The sequence below is a fragment of the Talpa occidentalis genome, unplaced genomic scaffold (genome assembly GCF_014898055.3).
Source record: "Talpa occidentalis isolate TD23 unplaced genomic scaffold, MPIMG_talOcc4v2.1 talOcc4.12, whole genome shotgun sequence".
NCBI lineage: Eukaryota > Metazoa > Chordata > Mammalia > Eulipotyphla > Talpidae > Talpa > Talpa occidentalis.
Window position 1 is genome coordinate 94,754,710 of NW_023601212.1, and position 19,239 is coordinate 94,773,948.

At 43.0% G+C, this 19,239-nt stretch overlaps 1 protein-coding gene across 1 annotated transcript in view; it reads left to right on the forward strand.

The window, feature by feature from the left end:
* PARN (poly(A)-specific ribonuclease) overlaps positions 1 to 19,239 on the forward strand; it is a 129,895-nt gene that overhangs the window by 70,118 nt on the left and 40,538 nt on the right. The window lies entirely within an intron of this gene.

The window sequence follows — 19,239 nt, forward strand, 5'->3', positions numbered from 1 at the left end:
GGAATCAGCACTTCTCCACAGAGCTCTGATTACCGTTCAAGGAAAATGGTATTTCAGGGTGCAAGGCTGCTCATGGTTCCTGAGCCTGTATAATAGGTGGAAGTTTTCTTTCAGATGAAAATATATTATGAGTTCAAAATGGTATTTCTGATTCAACATCAGGATAATGGGTTTTTTACTTAACCTCTTCTGTCTTCACATATATATCATTCTTCTACAGCAAGAATCCTGGTTCTCAGCGATAATGTACATGGTAGGACAGGATATTACGTATGAATATTCATGTGCTTAATTCCACGGTATATATTCAGCAGCCTCAGGATAACCAAACCACACACTCTCCAGCAATATGACTGTGGAGAACAGTTTAAGGTTTTTTTTTCCAGCTCTTTCTGACTTATGTTATCTCTCTTGAAGGATGTCGCGTCTGACAGCCCTCTTAAAGCCTTTTGGATTAATTCCCTCTCTGTGAGTTTATGTCACCCACTGGTGGGGAGAAGGAGCAAGACTCACATGTTCAGGTCAGCAACTTGGAGGAACGCCAGTACAGCAGGAGTATGGTGAGGGAGAGGGTGAAAGATAAGTGAGGAAGCTACGCAGGGTTGTGTCAAACAGGGTTTTAGGTCAAGTTGCAGCTTTTGCTCTTAGTGAACTATCTAAAGGGCAGTGCTGGTTCACAGCCACATGGCGTGGGTCATAACTCGGATATGATGGCATATCACAGTGAGCGCAGTAAAAACGACTGAACAGGACACACAGCAGGGAGCTGGACTGAGCAGTCACGGAACCCATCATCATGGCCTGCAAGAGGCTCCTCATCCAACGTGGAGAGACCTCAGCTAAAATGAACATATGGCTAGTGAATAGTTCTTCTTATTTGGATTACGTGTCAACCAAAAACAGTCTTTGTGTTTATTAGTACCCTTTATTTGCTTAAGTTCTAAAAATACTTTATTATTATTAATTAATTATTTTTATTTTTTTACATCAATGTTCATTTTTAAACAATATTTGCTTCTCCTCAACCCCTCAGGTGTAGTGCCCATAGAGTTTCCTTCACCAATGTGCTTCTGGAGGAAAAGCATTTTTAGTTACTAGGTTAAAAATGAAAGTAAAAAAACTTGAAAATTATATAAATTGGCCATTTTTATTGCTAGTTACACTTGAAAAGGCCCCCCCACCTTTTTTTTAAAAGGATTAAAAAAAGTACCTGAGATGACAAGGTGAAAGGGACAGAACAGGTCTTTTTGGAGCTCTGAGTTCTAGGGTTGGCTCCCAGGCCTCTGGGCTATCTGGTGTTGCACGGTGCTTAACCCAGGCTTTCGGAGCTGAGGTTTCCTCCTATTTCAAGCCGAGCTGAAATAGTCCTTGGCTCAGCCTTCTGTGGCACATCAGTGAGCTTCTTCCTTGCAGAGGCCCCACTGTGGTAGCTTCTGGAAGGTGGGCCTGAGATGATGATGATGAGCCTCCTGCCGCACTAAGCTCGGGGCCGTGCCCACCAAGTGGTAACTATGCCCTACAGAATGGAAGGTAAGATTGTCTCAAGGGAGCTATATACAATTAATGGCCTTTTAATTATACCTTCCAGAAGGAAAAGAGAAAGTTGCCCTTTTTTTGATCCAAAAGGCTTTTCAGAATCGCTTTTCAGATGCATTAAACCCTTTGGGTACATGGATCTCAAATGGTAAACCTAGTGAGTCAGGAGGCAGAGGAGAGCCACGTACATCGCAGCCTCATATTTTTGTCATGATTTCAGCGCGTTGATTCAGGCTTATGTTATGTGTGATGCAGTGTTTATTAGCCACCCTCTCTGACTAGTGCTGGAGTTCATCTGCTGCTTGAATACTTTCCTAACAATTTCTTTTTTTTTAATGAACCCTCAAATAAGTCATGTGGTTTTCTCAGCATTGGAAATAGGATAGTGTCAGTCCCTCTTTCTGAACAATAGCACACATTTCTGAGCTGGGTGTTATGGGCGCCGAGTGTAAACTGTCTCCCTAGTACAGGCCAAGCTATTTCATCCTTGACCTTTAAAAGATAATGGGACCTTGGGCTTATCACCCTGTGTCAACTCATGGAGATAAGGAACCTGTATGTATGTTTTAAGGTTTCAGTGAGCAGTGAATTTCAAATTTAGTTTATTTTTTTTAAATAAGGGAAGATCCAATGTACAAGTTAAAGGAAACACTTGGAGATAACAGATCTGATTTTTGTGTATCCTTGGAACTCTTTATCAGGAGAAATGGTCCAAAACTGCCATTACTCAGCCTCCCTATGGTTGGGGTGTGCAAAACTTTTGACATTGGGGAATAATTTTTTCCTCTGGGTTCAGTTCTTTTCTACATTTTCTCTTGTTTATATAGGTTTATTTTCTTCTCTTGTCTTGTTTCTCTTTCTTCCCGGGGTAGCAGAACAGAAATGCCAGCTTGAGTAGATGGTCAGCGCTGTCTGCATAGCAAAGTCAAAACCTTGCATCACAGGATGGTGGTAGCTAGACGGTAGCTCTGTGCTTCTGGATTGTCAGTGGAGACTGGGTGTGGTCTTCTAATGTACTTGAAGAAACCGAGTCCAGCTGAACATTTGGGTTTCCTTATTTGTCATTTGAAAGAAGCAATTTTTTCTTTCTCTTTAGGACCTTGGTCTTCTCCTTCCTCCTCCTCCTCTTCAAATCATATAGATTAATCTTTCTTCTTTGCTTGTGCTTTAAAAAACTAAATTGTTGGGCTTCCCTGGTAGCACAGGGGTTAAGTCTCAGCACTACAAGCTATCGGCAGCCGCTGCAGCATGAGTTGGATCCCTGGCCAGGGAGCTGACCCACATGGCACAGCTGACCTCTCCTAGCTCGCCTGCTGCTCCCCTCAGCAGTGTATTTCAGTAGATCTGCCAGTTCTGCTTCCCACTCTGTCTCTGGTGAATCCTCTCACCGCTGCCCCACTGCACCTCTGGCCTATACTCCAGCTGTTGTATACATAAATAAATAAATCTTTAAAAAAAAAAAAAGAAAAGAAATTAAATGCCAAAATGTCCATTGCTTCAAAAATAAAATCAATACAAACCTCCCCAAGGACTGGGAAAATGTACTTATTCGTATGATACAGGTTTCTACCTGAAACAGTAGCTTTTCTAGGTTTTTTTGGGTTCCAATTATAAAAATCTTTGTAATTTGTTTTAATATATTTTGCCCTAACACTGATGTGTTACAGTAAATATTACAAAAACAACAAATTTTAGATGCTCTTGGATATTGGTAATATTTGACTAAGTAATAAAACTTCATATTTGTGGGTTTTAAATAATAATGATGATAGGAGTTCCTCCTCATTATTTGATACCTGTTTGATAGCTCTTATTTGATGAATGACTAAGTTTAAAATTTTGGGATCCCAGATACCCCAGCACATGAAAATGGTTTGGTAATTACACTATTTTACAATTTGACACAACAATTTTAAATAATCTTTTTATTTATAGCCACAGAAAAGTTATTAAATAATCATGCAGCAGGTCACATTTATTAAACAAAACCTTTTCTCCTTTCTTTCTCTACCTCCAGCCCAGTAACTCTGAAGTGCACTGTTCATTCTTTCTGTGAGTGAGCAGAGTTCACTTGATGATGATTTTCCCAAGAAGCAGGCTGGGAGGCAGCATGCCCACTATTGCCGCCTGTCCTTGTCTGGTGCCACATGGGGGGCTGAGCAGGAAGGTCAGACAAACAGGTTGACACACTGCTTACATCTTAGCTCTGGCAACTTCTCAGACAGGCTGTTTACCATACCTCTTATCTGCGGTAGCCTTGTAGGGGATCTCCTTTCTCCAGGGGGATGGCTTTAATAATTTTTTTTAAGCCCAAGTAGGTGAAATTTCCAAAGTAGTTCATTTTATTTCTCAGAATTATTGTACATAATTATTTCAGAATAATTTTGTTTATAATTTAGCTTATTTGGAAATGCTACCTTTTTAAAATTTTGCCTCCTGGTTTCTCAGAATAATTTTTGTTACTCTCAGAACAGCTTATGCCCAAGAATAATTTTTTTTTAAGATTTATTTTATTTATGCAAGAGCCCTGGTACAGGCCAGATGCGCGGGAGGATGAGAGGATTCACCAGACACAGAGCAGGGAACAGAACAGGCAGATTGACTGAAGTACACTGTTGAGGGGAGCAGTGGGCGAGTCAGGAGAGTTCTGCTCTCCATGTGGGTTGCTCTGAGGCCGGCAGGGATCCAACCAGCACTGCAGAGCCTGCAGACAGCTTCACAGTGCTGCGCTCAACTGCCTGCGCCACCAGGGAGTCCCCCAAGAATATTTTTTTAAAAGATTTATTTATTTATGCATACAGAACTGGGATACAGGCCAGAGGTGCAGGGGGGTGAGAGGATTCACCAGAGACAGAGTGGGGAACAGAACAGGCAGACTGACTGAAACACATTGCTGAGGGGAACTGCGGGCAAGACAGGAGTCTTGCCCTTGTGGGAGTCTGCGCAGAGGCTGCAGATAGTCTCACAGTGCTGTGCTTAACCCCTTGTGCCACCAGGGAGGCCCCCCAAGAATAATTTTTAATTCTACGAAACATGGGAAATTATCTGCTTAAAGTGTTGCTTTACATTGTGATAGATGAAGAAATTAATTGGGTCATAATAAATGATAGTTTAAGCTGTTTCTAAATTTTTTAAAAAGTTGATTTGCATACATTTAAAATAATATAGGGATTTTCATTCAGTTTGTGTTAACGGTTTTCTTAAGCCTATAAATGAAATCAATTGTGGAATTTTGGTTCAGTCTAGACTAGGACTTTGGAGGTTGAGCTATAACCGAACACCAAATTAATTAAATAAAATATTGAAACAGGTCCTTTGCAAAGAAGTTTTATTTGGTCTTTGTTAACGTGGAATCAGCCCCTTTAGTAGAACATGTCAGCATTTAGATAATATTAAGTGTAAACTAATTCATAACTTATAACCTTCCTCTATAAGTTTAAAAAAATTTGCTGTACCAAGGTCAGTTAAAAAGTTTTCTTTTTAGTAGGACTCTCTTCTGGTTACTACAGACCACAGCACTGTAGAAATACCAACCTCTGTTCCTTGTACTCGGCTTTCAGATCATCTAATCGGGCAACTATAATAAAAAATTCTCTGTGTTCCAAGTTGAAGAATGCCAATTCTTTTTGGTGTTTTTGAAATGAAACAATTTTATATTTAAGATAGGGAGAAACATACAAACACAGGCATACATATATATGCATAAAGTAAAAAAAAAAAAAAAGATCACCTAGAAGTAATCTTGATACTTTCTGGTACTTTCTTCCAGGATTTTGCATTTATATTTTATGTGGATATAATCATGCTGTAGATAGGAATTTAGGTTTTGCTTTTTCATTAAAAGTTATAAGAAATTCTCTCAAATTATTTCTACTCTGTGAAAACATTTTAACTGGTTGCGTTAGTTAAATAAGCCACCAAGTTGAGAGCCATAATTTACTGAAGAGTATTCTTATTATAGAACTTAAAAGTTCTTTTTCATTTTAAATACTATAAACACCATGATACTCTCAAACATCTTTGGCACAAGAATTTTATGTTTCAGAAGGAATTCCACACACGAAATTACAAGTTTCTGGAATTTCATTTGACCTTTGTCCATAATGTGATCGAGTCAGAGGATTGGTTTTCAAAAAAGTTTAAAAATTCAAATTTCTCATATATTGTCAGTTTGCCCTCTACAAAGGCTCTATCAGTTTATAATCCATTTGATGTTAGGTATTTATCATTTAAAAAAAACATTCTGATCAGTACTTTTTTGCTTATTGAGAATGGATTTTGGTGTTTTTGTTTGTTTTTTTGATGAGTAGACCATGCATTTTTTGTTTATTTATTGTTAACTCCTTTGATTTATAAAACACTTCAAAAGTTAATTTGGTAACATCTTGTCTTATTTGCTTTACTTGCATGCATATATACATACCTTCCCTTAATACATACAGATATGAACGTGTGTACAATTTGTGTGTTTTTATTGCAGGAAATATATGATCTTGATATTTTTTATTTTTTGATCCAAGGTCCTGTCAAAATCCTGTGTCACACTTAGCGCACCATTGCTCTTTGTTTTCCTTTCATCTAGAATGGCTCCCTGATCTGTTTTTGTTTTTCTAACATTGACATTCTTTTTTGTTGTTTTGACCACTTGTGGGTTTGCAGTGTCCTTCAATTTGGACTTGTCTGTCTCATAAGATTCAGATTAAACATCTTTGGCAGGAGAACCATGTAGGTGAGGAGTTCCTGGGCACATGTCACTAGGAGGCACATGATATCAGCTTATTCCATTATTGCTGATGTTTCCTCCAATGATTGATGAGTCTCAGATTTCTCCACTGCAACTTCCCCCTCTGTAATTAATAAGCATGCCAGGTAATACTTTATGCAAAGGATGTCACTCAAGCTTGAGTTTATGTGTAGTCAAAGTAGGTACTAGAAAGATTTGGAAAAGTTTAACTGGGTTTTCTCGTATTGTGAATTATGTGCTTTGTTGATTTGTAAGTATACTGTTATTATGATCAATTAGTATTCATTTCTAACTTTTAGTGAGCCATAAGTTACTAAATAGTAGACACTGTTCTAACATCTTCCTAACAACTCTATGAATTGCAGGGACTATTGCCACCTTCACTTTACAGAAGAAATTGAAGCTTAAAGTAATTAATTCTGCATTTTGTATTTTGCAAATATTTGTCCTGATTTGTTGTCTACTTCTTAATATTGTCCATTTTGCTACTCCAAGGCTTTACATTTTTCTGTAGTAAAAACTAACAATTTATTATTTTATCTTTTCTGCCTTTGGTGTCCAGTTTGGAAGTGTTAAGGGTTAAGGGAAGTGTTAAGGAATGGGTCTTGCTGAAATGCTACCTTAGCAGTAAGCAGGGTTGCCAGATTTCACATCTCATAATTATGTCCCAAATATTGTATGGAATATTCTCACACACATAAATAACTTGTTGCTCCTCTGAAATTCAACTTTAACTGCGAGTCTTGTATTTTTACTTGGCAGCCCTATCAGTAAGACTGTTTCTGACCATTTTTCTTAAAATTGCAACTCCCATCTGCATACCCTCTGCTTTTCTTTTTCTCCATAATAATACAATATATACACAGCATATCTGACTTTTCTGTTTACTGTCTGTGTTCTACCACTGGAATGGAAACTGTGAAGTCAGATGTTTTGTTTTTACCTTTTAAATTGTGTCTTAACACACTTAGAAAAGCCCTTGTATCATGAGCGAACTGCTTAGTAATTGTTTCAAAGTGAACTCAGATGAATAAACATCATCTAGGAGAGCAAAGATTTTATTTTCAATGTATCTGCAATGCCTAAACTACTACCTGACACATAGCTGGTAATTAGCAGGTATTTATTGAATGAACCAATAGTGTGTAACCTCTGAGGTAAGCATTCAAGTTACTGTTTCTCAAATAGCTCAATAATGTATTGATTATTTGCTCCATTATTGTTCCCTTGAAAAACATATTTTTAATGCATGTGATTGACATGATTATTTAGCTATCTTCTACTGTGAACTTTTTAGCTTATGTTTGTGATTTTAAAAAATACAGACAGATCTTCAAACATGTTTGTGCATTAAAAATTTGCCCTCATCTCAATTTGTTTTAAGGAACAGTTTCCTAAAAGAGGTATTACTAAGTCAAAGCCCATAGGCCTCTCTAAGCCCGTCCTTCCTCACACAGAGCCTTCACTAAGCCATGGGTCTGTGCTGAAGACAGCACACTGCAGGAGCCAGCCCCTCGGGGTGTTCCTTGCTCGGGAAGACAGCAGCAGAGTAATAGGTGGCCAGGGCTGGTGTTCCCTTGGCCTCATCCTGAACCGGATGCCTTGGCGTTGATGCCACTTCCTCTCCCTAAACTTGCTGCATGACCCTGGGCAAGTCATTCGACAGATTTCGGTTTACTGCTCTACTTAGTGAGGGTAGCAGAGCCTGGGGCGTGGGCAGAGCACACCGCGTGGCAGGTCGTCTCAGCAAGCGCTGCCCCCACTGCCTCCCGGGCCCTGGTCCAGCAAGAGCACTGCTTCCCCTGCATCCAGAACGACCAGTGAACCCCGAATGACTTGTCAAGTTCATGAGAGCCAGGATTGGCTCCAAGCCATCGTGTCCACAGGTGTGTGGGGAGACACAGGCATATGGCGTCATACCCCCTTTCAAGTAGATGTGTTTGAACTGGGATAGCTCACTCTCTCAGCCTAGGCTGCCCTCATCTTTCCTTGCTTGTATGTGATACATCCATTTCTGTCACCTTTGCTGGAAAAAATAGATATCATATTACACTTTCCTCACACCAGTCAGCCCTTTCCAGGATTGCTTCTAACCTCAAAGAACTCTCTGGAGCTTTGTGAGTGTCGTTGGTGAGGCTAGAATACAAATTGTCTTGTGTAAGCCACCCGGTGTGGACATTCACCACCTTGCCACCATAAAGACAAGGCAGGGTATCTGCCCTCCTGTGAGGCCCTCACTCTACCAGAAAGAACTGGTTAGTCCTTCAGAGTAGGAGGCCAACTTCCACCACCGCCCCTAACGCCAAAGGACAGCAGCTCGAATGCTCAAGGAGTTTGCGGGGGGGCAGGAGAGGGTAGAGAGAAGGGGAGTAAAGTTGGAATTTATCTGCATGTCTCATGTTTTATTTAAACCATTCTCGCAATTGAAAAAAAAATCTACTCTATAATACATCCATTTTATTTTAATATTAAAATGTTTTAAATTACCAGATTAATTATTTAACTTTTCCTTCTTCCTCTTCAGTAAAATCCATGCGCCAGGAGGTTAAGCCACAGATATTCATTCAGTGGCTTGCAGTCATTGCAAGTGCAGGGCTGTTTGGAAGCAGAGAAGAATAGCTGTGCTAGATATTCCCTCCTGGAGAAATACCAGTGTGATATAAAATGACTGAAACAAGTTCTTTGTCTTCAAAGAAGCAGCTCGGGCGTGTACAGGCTGAGAATGGGCACAAAGACACAGATGGTCCCATCAGAAACTTCCCTCTCCTGTGCATTCCAGTGGACTCATTTGGGGGAGTTATTTTTTTGGTAGTGAGACTGGTTTTGCTTGACACTCCACTGGGTGAAAGTATGTATACGAGTGATGAAACGGGAGATAAGGATCTGCTTCTCCCACGTGAGTCCCAGTCCTCACATTCCCCTGATTAGAAGCCATGTGCTTGCACACACACATGCATGCCCCAGAGTGTCCTCGTGTGCATGCCATCCTTTTCCCTGGGTGTACAAGAGAAGGAGCAGCAGCATGTTCTTACACTGGCAGGGTCAACAGCCGCTTGGAATGCCGTGGGGCGCCTCCACAGGGAATTTTTTTTAGGGTAATTTCGAAGAAAAGCAATTTCCACTTTTAGCCTCCCTGCCTCTCCCCATCATGCACACAGTTGCACCCCATATTGTTTCCCTGAAGTGAACTGCAGCGTGCCCCTCTGCTCAGAGAGGAGAGGACAGCTGCCCGGAGGGCTGAGGGGCTGCCTAGGGTGGGACTGCCACAGAGTTGCATACTCACTCCACCACCTGGCTCTGCACAGTGTTTATAAAAATCTTTGGAATCTTGACGCAACTATTTTACATTTAAATAATCCAAGCAAAGTGTCCTCGAGGCTGCGGAGAGCCAAACTGAGGTCTGCCTGTGCCCCTCTGGCAGCAGCAGGGTAGTGGCCATGCGTGGCCTGCACGGCTCACCACCTTGGGCTCCATTCAGGTGGCTGCTTCCTAACCACCCAGTTCCCCACAAGCATTTGGTGGGGAGGGAATGTGCAAGGGAGGAGACAGCTGGTAGCTTGCAGGAGGCAGGCCCAGCATTCCAGCCAGCCTCTGAGGAGCCTCACCCGCAGGCTTTAATGAGAGGTGGCATGTTGCCTGGCAACCCCAGAATCAGTGGGGCTCCTCTCTACCTACTCTACCAGAAAGCCCTCTCTCAGCACTTGGCCAGGCACTCAGGGTGGAGTAGGAGATAAACTTGGCTCTGCAAGCCGACTTTTATTTCACATGCCTCTGCCCGCACGGTAATACTGCTACCAATTCTGTCCTCCTCGCTCTACCATTGTAGGGTGAAAGCTGGGTGGTTTGACTTTCCAGTCAAATCCAGAGGGGAACTTGTGACTGAAAACATGTTATTTTTTATATTGGTCAAAATAATTTCATGATTCAGGCCTTGGGCTGTTTCACTGAGTGTGTTACACAGCAGGGGAGCTGGTCGCCAGGTACCTTCTTGCTGCTGATTTGGTTTCCACAGAAGCATCCCAGTTGCAGCCTTAGGAGCAAGCCTGACTTGTTCTCTTTCTGGTGGGGAAGCTCCTCACGACTGCCCTTCTGTGCTTTCCAGCTGGATGCCGGGCAAGTTGCTCACAGCTACTCATCCTTTTCTTCATTAAAACATAATACTATACAAAGGCAGGGTAAATGCCTTTATTCATTAAACAGGGCTAAGGACTGTTCCACCTGCTTTAAAAATGAGTCCTCGCTTGCATTAGAGATGTGGGGCTGCAGAATTATAATTTAAAGGATGGTAAGACTTTTCTAGGGAAGAATAAATGGAGAGAGCAGTTTTCAAAACCATGAATGCTTCGTAATGAAGCAGAAAGCATTCTGTGTTCTGTGCAGACACATGACTTTTGAGAGTTATTTTTCAATTTCCCAATTTGTGTTGAGTATTTTGGCATTGTGAGACACCCTTGGGCTATTGGGTATTTGAAGATATAACATTATAAAATATTCCAGAATACTCAAAAATGTAGCAGCATCACGCTTGCCATTGTATTAATTTATTTTCACGTAAATGTTTTTAAATGTAAGACTTGACTCTTCTATCTAACCAGTTGATTTTGCCTTGCCAGAGATTTTGCCAGATAGAGATCAACATTCATTTTTCCTTAGGATATAGATAAAATGAAAGTTTAGAACAATTTAGACATGTTAACTTGAGTCTGGAAAGCTCAGCAACGATCATAACACTTAAAAAAAAAATCTTACTCTGCTGGCAAAGAATTTCACAGATACTTTAAATGTGCTGGAAGGTGAAGAACTTGTTACTTCTCTGAATTGGGGGGAGTCACCACCTTTTCAAAGCACTTACAAATGGGAAAAGCTCACTCTGGGCTCTTGCTGTCTCTCCTTACCTGGCCTGCCCCACCCCTTGCTTCATCTACCTTTTTTTGCCTTTCTCCTATTCTCTGTGCAGGACCAGTTTGCTGAATGTGCTGTCTAGACCCGAATGCAGTCTCCCACAACAGGGAACAACTTAGTGGGGGATAAAGGGTGGGACCACCTTCCAAAAATCATAAGGTATATACAGCAGTGACTGGCAATTTAAAAGAAGCAGAAAGCAAGTGTGGAATGAATCTGCTAGCTGCCAAGGTGGGTTGGGACTTTAACATCAGCACAATTCTTTTTTGGCTCCATGTCCTCCTTTTGGGGCATTTGGTAATCTTTAGGGTCTGAGTGTGTCGTCCACAGACAGAATCCACCGTGAAATAAATCAGTCACATCACCCAGCAAGGCAAGGAGTGCAACTGATCTGGAGACAAAACTAGCTTTGTCATTGTTTCTCCTTTGGAGAAGTTGTGATTCCTTCTGTGTACTTCTTTTCTGAAGGCAAACATTGCCGATTAAAACAAATACGTTTCATTGTCCCGAGGCAACCTGTACTCTGGAGAGCAGATTCCATTCCGTTTGTTACTGTACAATTATCTCTGCAAAGTGTGGGCGCGTGCCAGCAAGGGCCCCACGAGTGCACGGAGGTGCCTGGCCCACGTGTTCAATGAAGTTGTACTGACATTTCTTCACACCTTTCTGGTGGTGACAGACCGTACGTGGGGTGTCCTGGGGACACTGAAGAGGCCAGTGTATGTCTGATGTAGATTTTAAAATGTTCCACATCTGCGGACGGATTGCAGGGCTGGGGAGTGGGAGAAGATAAAGGCAGGGCTCTCGGTGGTGAGGGAGCCTCCTGGTGCCCAAGTGCTGAGGAGTTCCCGACCCGCAGCATGGCAGACAGAGTCATCCTGTGTCCGGCTTATCTGCCATCTCTGTGACTCCTTCCTTGGCAGGCCGGGAGAGGCCGCTCTGGGTGGCTGACTGACACCCACCCTCCCAGGGATAACGAGTGACTCACCTGACAGGTGAGATAGCTCAGCCCTGCCTGGCTGTGAAGGGGCAGCAGTATCCTCCTTATCCTCTCCCCAGCCCCTGCCTTTTCTTCTGGGTTTCACTTGGTTAATGAATAAGCTGAGTCCTGAGGTGTAAGTCAATTCCTTTGTCACATGAAAACCACATCAAAACATCCTGAGAGGGACATTTAATCAAAGTGTAAATATTGCAGCACAGTATCTCCCATATCTGGCTGGCTTATAAACAGACGGGCGTCTCGCTTTTCAACTATTAAAGGCTTTAAATCTTGAAACCGTGCTGGCTCCGTGGCCTCTCTGCATGCACAGAGAGGAGAGGAGATAACGCAGGTGGGCCTTGTCCCAGCATCCCTAGCTGCGTGGCAGGTGTAACCTGTCATCAGCAGCCCACGCAGCCTGGGTCAAGCGGTCCGTAAGCATTGCTCTAGCATACATTTGTACCTGCTCTGTGGCTCTATCGGGCGTATCGTTAGCAAGAACTAGTCCTACTTAGCTCTGACTGGCTCCCCAGCCAGCAGTCTGGTTACGTGCAGGCTCTGGCTGGTGAATAGGTCGTGTCTAGAAGTTCTTTTGTTGATTAACCTTTTAGAACACAAAGCGCATTGTCGTGTAGAAATGGCATTTGAATGGTGGGTGTCATTGAGCTGTGGAGTGTTTCAAACTCCGGGTGAGGGCCCTGTAGTGGGTCAGGAAACCAGGATGAATAAAGAAGGGAAAGTCAAAAAACACTGGAAGGTGTTGTGTGTGGGAAAGGAAGGTGTGTTGGGTGACACCGTTGCATGTTGGAAGCCATTATGGACAGTTTCAGCTGTTGCAGTGTGAGAGGCATGTGTGTGGGGGGAGCTGTGTCAGCGGCTAACCCGGCTGTCACCCCTTCTACCACTGTGACTGTGGGCGAGAAGCCTCACCTGTCCGAGCGTCCATTTTTTGCAGTCTAAGTAGGACTGTTCTCTAGAAGTGGCATTGGAGATGAAGGGGCGGGTGTTCAGGTTAATACCTTAGGACATAGGACAGACTGACATACTAGACTGACAACACAGCACCTGGCGCATCGCACCCTCTCTGCCGACCGCGAATCTGATTTATTTTAACTCCTCTGTTATATGTCTACAGGCAGACTTTAAAGATATTGCTGTAAAATAGTGTAACTAGAACATGTACTATTTAGCGTTCCCTAGAGTGAGATTTATTCAGTGTTCTTGACGTTGAGGATCTGCCATCTCAGATCTGCCATTTCACAGGATCTAGGGGATCTTTGATTTTACTTTAAATTATTCCTGTGTAGTTGAGACATCAATCTTAATTTTCTCCCATGAAGTGTGAAGAATGTTGTAAATTTCTTGGGTCTTTCAGCTGTCTGTCAAGTTTGTCAAGACGGTTAAGTATGGAATTGCTTCCCCACTCCTATTTTAAGTTGTGTGTTTAAAAAAAAAGTCAAAAAAGATATTCTCTCCGTTTTTTAAAAAATAGCTCTCAATTCTAAGCATTTTTTTGACTCTTTCTGCTGCCACTTGACTCCATCATAAAAGCCCTTCTCGCCTCTGCACGTCGTTACCCTGACTTTTCAGACCCTGCGTCAGCACTTAGGGAAACCTTGTTCTGTTTGCTCAGGGTTTACAGCAGCTGCTTTGTTGACAACCTGAAGGGGCAGGTTCACGTAGTCATCAGGAGCGTGGCATGAAAACCAGGGGGTCAGGGTTCAAATGCAGCTCTCCCAGTGAGTTATTTTGGCTTTCTGCAGGCCCCTTGCCTTAGCAGCCTCTTTCCTCATCTGTAGAAGAGTCCCTGCCCTAGGTGTGGCCTTGTTTCTGGAGCTGAGGAGCCAGAGTAGTGATACTGCATAGCAGACCACTGTCTCCAACTGGGTCCTCGTCCATCGCCAGCTCCCGGGCCTTTCAATTCTTCTGGTTTCCCAGTTGTCTACCCCGGTGCTCTCGGCAGGCCCCACCCAGGACACAGATGCCTGACAGATTCACAAAGCTCTGCGCCCACACCGCCCTCCTTCCAGGAGTGGGGCCCTCACGCGTGTTCCAGGCCTGATCTCCTCTCCTTTATCCCTGTGCCACTGGTTAACTTCTCTCAACAGCACAAGAGCCCGCTGAATCCCTTCCATCTTTTCAAAAGATCTCTCGAGATCCCAGCTCGCCCTTGCTCCTGATCGATTCAGGTGGTCTGCATTCATCACCCTTGCCTCTGCTTCCGCTCATGCTCAATGGTCTCCCCATCCTGCGGAGCTTACTCTCACTAAGGTCCCCCGTGACCTCTGCACCTGTGTGTCACCTCAAGGCCCTCCCTTCCTCCTGCCAGGTGGGCTCAGCATGTTGACCTGGTTCTCCTTCTTGAATCCCATTGCTGGCTTCCAGGCCCGTTTTTCCCCACCTACATCATGATTAGCTGTTGGTATTTCTTGGGGTCTTCCATTAAGACTTCTTTTCTTCCTCTGTGCCTTTTCCATTCCTGCCCCTGTCTCTCCCCTTCAACCAGAGTGATCTTGCAGAAACATACACCTGTCAGGTCCTCAGGAAGGAGACGCCTGCGCAGGCGCCCGCAGCTGAAGGCCCTCTGAGGTGTGTCCGTGCTCCATCCTCACTGGGCTCCTCTCTGCTCCCTCTTCAGGTCCCCACCTTTAAAATCTTCAGCTGATTCCTTAGTCAAGACTATGCTTCCTCCCAAGAGATTGGCCACTTTATGTTCCGAACCGGGGCTGCAGTTCCTTGCCCAGGACTGCTGACCCTGCCACCTCCCCACAGGTTTGTCTCAGGAAAGACCCGAACGTCTGTTCCTGGGCTTGGTCATCTGCTGGCCCAGATCTCCAGGGCGCTCGCAGCACACATGTGGAGCTTGCACGCTGGCCTTCTCCCCGCTGCGCATGAGGGCTGTCTCGGGCTCACCCACAGAGCCCCAGCTGCCAGCATTCAAAGATGGCGTTTGTTCATGAGTGAATGGATTAGCTGAATAAACGAACAAATGAGAACGAACTACATCACTCTCTGTATTCATAAACATAGATGCATGAACAAGTGAGAACTAGATAGCTTTGTTTGTAAAGCTGTTAGCATAGTTCTTGATATGCTCAATAAATGGTAGCTTTATTTATTTTTAATTGACTTTTCAGCTTAGGCGTCATGAAAAGAAAAAGAAACAACCAGCACCAGGCTGGGTAATGGAAACAAGGTCCATTTCATCCAAACTCTGGCACTTGGCGTGGGCCATGAAATAGCAGCCTCTTCCCCTCTGTCAACCTCTTAATAACTTGTGTTTATTGACTCTTTTCCCTCTGCCCCTCCTCATGTTAAAATCACTTCTCACATAGCGTCTTGCTCACCTGGTGTCCCCCCCGCCCCAACCTGTTCCTCTCCTTCTCCCCTCTGAGTCCTGGGCTGCTTCATGGGGGGAATGCCTCTTCCCTCTGTCACACCCCAGTATCCAGCACCTGGGGCCAGTGTTTGTTGAATGAATGAGTTGAGGAATGTTCTAAAAGCAGACTCTGGTGTTGTCAGAAGAGTTAGTGGATCCACCGTAACACCCTCCATTCTCTATCTGGTAAAAGTAGAAAAATGGCCAATCTGCAAGTCCAAAACTGATCAAAATCACATGGAAAATGAGGGAACTTTTGTATCCAACGTGTTGGATATTTAAATGAACAAACACCAAACAGCATTTGATGTCATCCTAGTGTAGGGTGAACCTTAGGGCTGACAGCTGTTGAGGAGTAAGGAGAGGCCATCTTTAAGGGCGTCAGAGATAGGCACGGTGAGCACTAAGGCACACTTTGACCTCGGGGAGTAGGGTTTGGGTCTGCAAACCTGGCAGAAGCCATTCTCGCCACATGTCACTGCTGGTGATAGGTTAACATTCCAGGTCATCAGGCAGTGCGTCCTTCTGCTGCATACACAGAGCTGTTATATAGAGAGATGGACAAACTCCCATTCTCTTGCAGACAGATGTATACACCTGTGTTAACTCTGAAGGCATGATCTGGGACCCTCCCGTGCATTTGGTGCCATCAAAAGAATGTAGACTTTGATTTGGATCCCAGCCCAAACCCTGTAATCCTTGGAATGTCCCTTCTTCTGAGCCTCAGTTTCCCTGTCCAGAAAGTCCAGATAATGCTTGCGGCATTTTCTTTGCTTAGTAGAGCAAGTATCCAGTAAATGTTTTCTTTCTTGCAACTATTGGGTTAATAGGAATGTTTGTAATGTCCTGACAATTGAGAACTTGATGTTGACTGTGCGTAGCCACTGCAGAAAGCGCGGGCTAGGAGTGTGTGGCAGCTGCAGCAGTGTGCTAATGCCGTGGTCAGTGGATTTCAGAGGCCCAGCAACCAGGCCTCACACACGTCCTTAGCATCCTGAGAAAAGTTTGAGAAGCCCAGCATTTTAGCTGTAGTGCTCATTTAATTTACCTGCACCAGCCACTCTGGGCCACCTCTGATCCCTGTGGGCATGAAAGTAGACTCACTTTTATCTGGTCTTATGGCAGCTTCAACTTAGACAAGTCTGTACTGGAAAGGGTCAACAACAGAAAACCTAGACATTTTGTTTATATAAAATGTAATGAACAACTGTGAAACCACTACTCAACCAAAGAACTAAGCCACTGCTAGTAAATGCAGTCTACCTGTTCCTCTCTTAGTCCATCCTCCTGACTCCCTGCTGAGAACAGCCACTCCTGGAAGTTGTGCAGATGTGTTCCTTTTAATTTTCTCTTTCCTTCCTCTCTCTCTTCCTCCACCATGCCCCTCCCCACCCCTGAATATATATTTTTTTGTTTGTTGGTTTGGATTTGTTTTGGAACCTAGGGAAAGACAATCAGTTACACTCCAGGGACTTGCATTTCTCAAATGCTGTTGCTTTACTAAGACATCCATTCTGGACAGCTGTCCTGGTCCACTGAGAGAACACTCCAGTTGTCCATTCACCTGCTGGTGGAGATTGGATTACTTCTTTCTCTTTCCTTACTCAACCCTCTTCTATTTCAATTTTTAATTTTTTGTTTGGCTCTTAATAGTGCTTTTGGAAAAATTCATTGTATTTGTTTCTTAATCCACATGCATTAATGAGTAATCTACATTAGGAGTGGGATTCTGGGTCAGAAGATGTGTGATCAGAATTGAGGATGCTGAGTCATTTTGCAAGTAGTTGCACCAAGGGAGAATCCCATTGTCCTGAATCTTCCCAGTCATTAGTATTATCAGTCTTTCTAATTTTTTTTTAAAGATCTGTTTATTTATGCATACAAGAGCTGGGGTATAGGCCAGAGGTACGGAGGTAAGGAGGTGAGAGGATTCATCAGAGACATTAGTGGGGGGACAGAACAGGTGGATCTACTGAAATAAACTGCCGAGGGGAGCAGCAGGCTAGTCAGGAGAGGTTTGCTGTGCCATGTGGGTAGCTTCCTGGCCAGGGATCAAACTCGTGCTGCAGTGGCTACGGACAGCTTCATAGGTTGCGTCTTAACCCCTTGTGCCACCAGGGAGGCCCCATTTTTATGTTTTTTTAAGAAAAATTTATTTTTTTAAAAAATCATATCAGGAAAATTGAGGCAGATTTTGCTCATTTTCTTTTGGGTATTTTCTTACTGATTTGCAGGTGTGTTTTTTTGGTATCCTGGTGCTAATTGTCTGTCACATGCATGTGCTATAAATAGCTTCTCCCAGTTTATAGGGCGTCTTCATTCTCTAAAGTATCTTGTGGACAAAATTTTAATATTATGTGGCCAAACTTATCTTTTTCTATGTGTCACATTTTTCTGTTATCTTCATGAATTCTTTCCTACTTCATGCTCAAAAAGATATTCACTTATATTTTCTTTTCAAGTTGTTTTTTTTTTTTTTAAATACTTAAGTACTTCATCTGGAATTGATTCTCCTGCATGGTATGAGTAAGAATCCAGTTTTATTTTTTCCCATAGACAAATAGTTTTTCCAACTTTTCCTTTTCCACTCTATCATGCTATCTCTGTCAAAAATCAAAGTTTCACAGATGCATAAATCTCTTTCTGTGCTAGTTTGTTTGTCTCTGTACCATCGTCCCCTGTCTTAACTAGAGCTTTATAATAAGCCTTTTGGATGAGCAAGGTGAGTGCCCCTTCCTTATTCTCCTTCAGAAATATCTGGGCCTTTGTTGACTCATTTGTTGTTTTGTTTAAATTTGGGGATCACAGCAATTCCACTCCTAGGTATTTACCCAAAGGACACAGAAACATTAATTCAAAAGGGCACCTGCACCCCTATGTTTATAGCAGCACTGTTTACAATAGCTAAGCTTTGGAAACAACCCAAATGCCCAAAAATAGATGACTGGATCAAGAAGATGTGGTCCATATACACCATGGAATATTACTCAGCAATCAAAAAAGATAAACTCATGCAATGTGCAGCAACATGGATGGAGCTGGAAGGAATGTGCTCAGCGAAATAAGCCAGAAAGAAAAAGAAAAATACCAGATGGTCTCACTCATAGCAGGAATTTAGAAAACCTAAATAAGGGACCAGGAAAAAACCTAATACTAATAAAGTAAAAATCAAAATCAACAAGCAACTGTAAACCAGAGATACACTATGGGGAGGGGGGAGAGGAAGGTAGGATCAAAACAAGGGGGATGGGAATTGTATGGGGACTATAACCAAGATAAAAATGCATACATTCTGCAAAAATGAAAAATGTTGTAAAAAAATGTATAAAATAAAAAAATAAAAAAAGATTAAAAAAATAAATTTGGGGATCAACTTTGCAAATCCCACAGAAAAGTGAAGGTGTAATTTATGCACAGCAAGGTTACTGTCTTTGTTATACAACAAACCCACCCAGTCATGTGCTACCACAAACAGGACAGACGCCAGCCCGTCACACCGCTGTCCCCTCATCCTCCTTGTCCCGCGGCTGCCACTGCTCTGCTTTGTTATTGTTGTTCTGGGGTGACATCACACCACGGTGCAGGTCTCAGCTGTACGGCTTCACACTTCAACTCTGTATGCCACACCATCCCCAGCACTGTCTATTTTTGCTGAGATTTTTTTTTCCTTATAATCTTTTGAACGTTTTACTAATATGT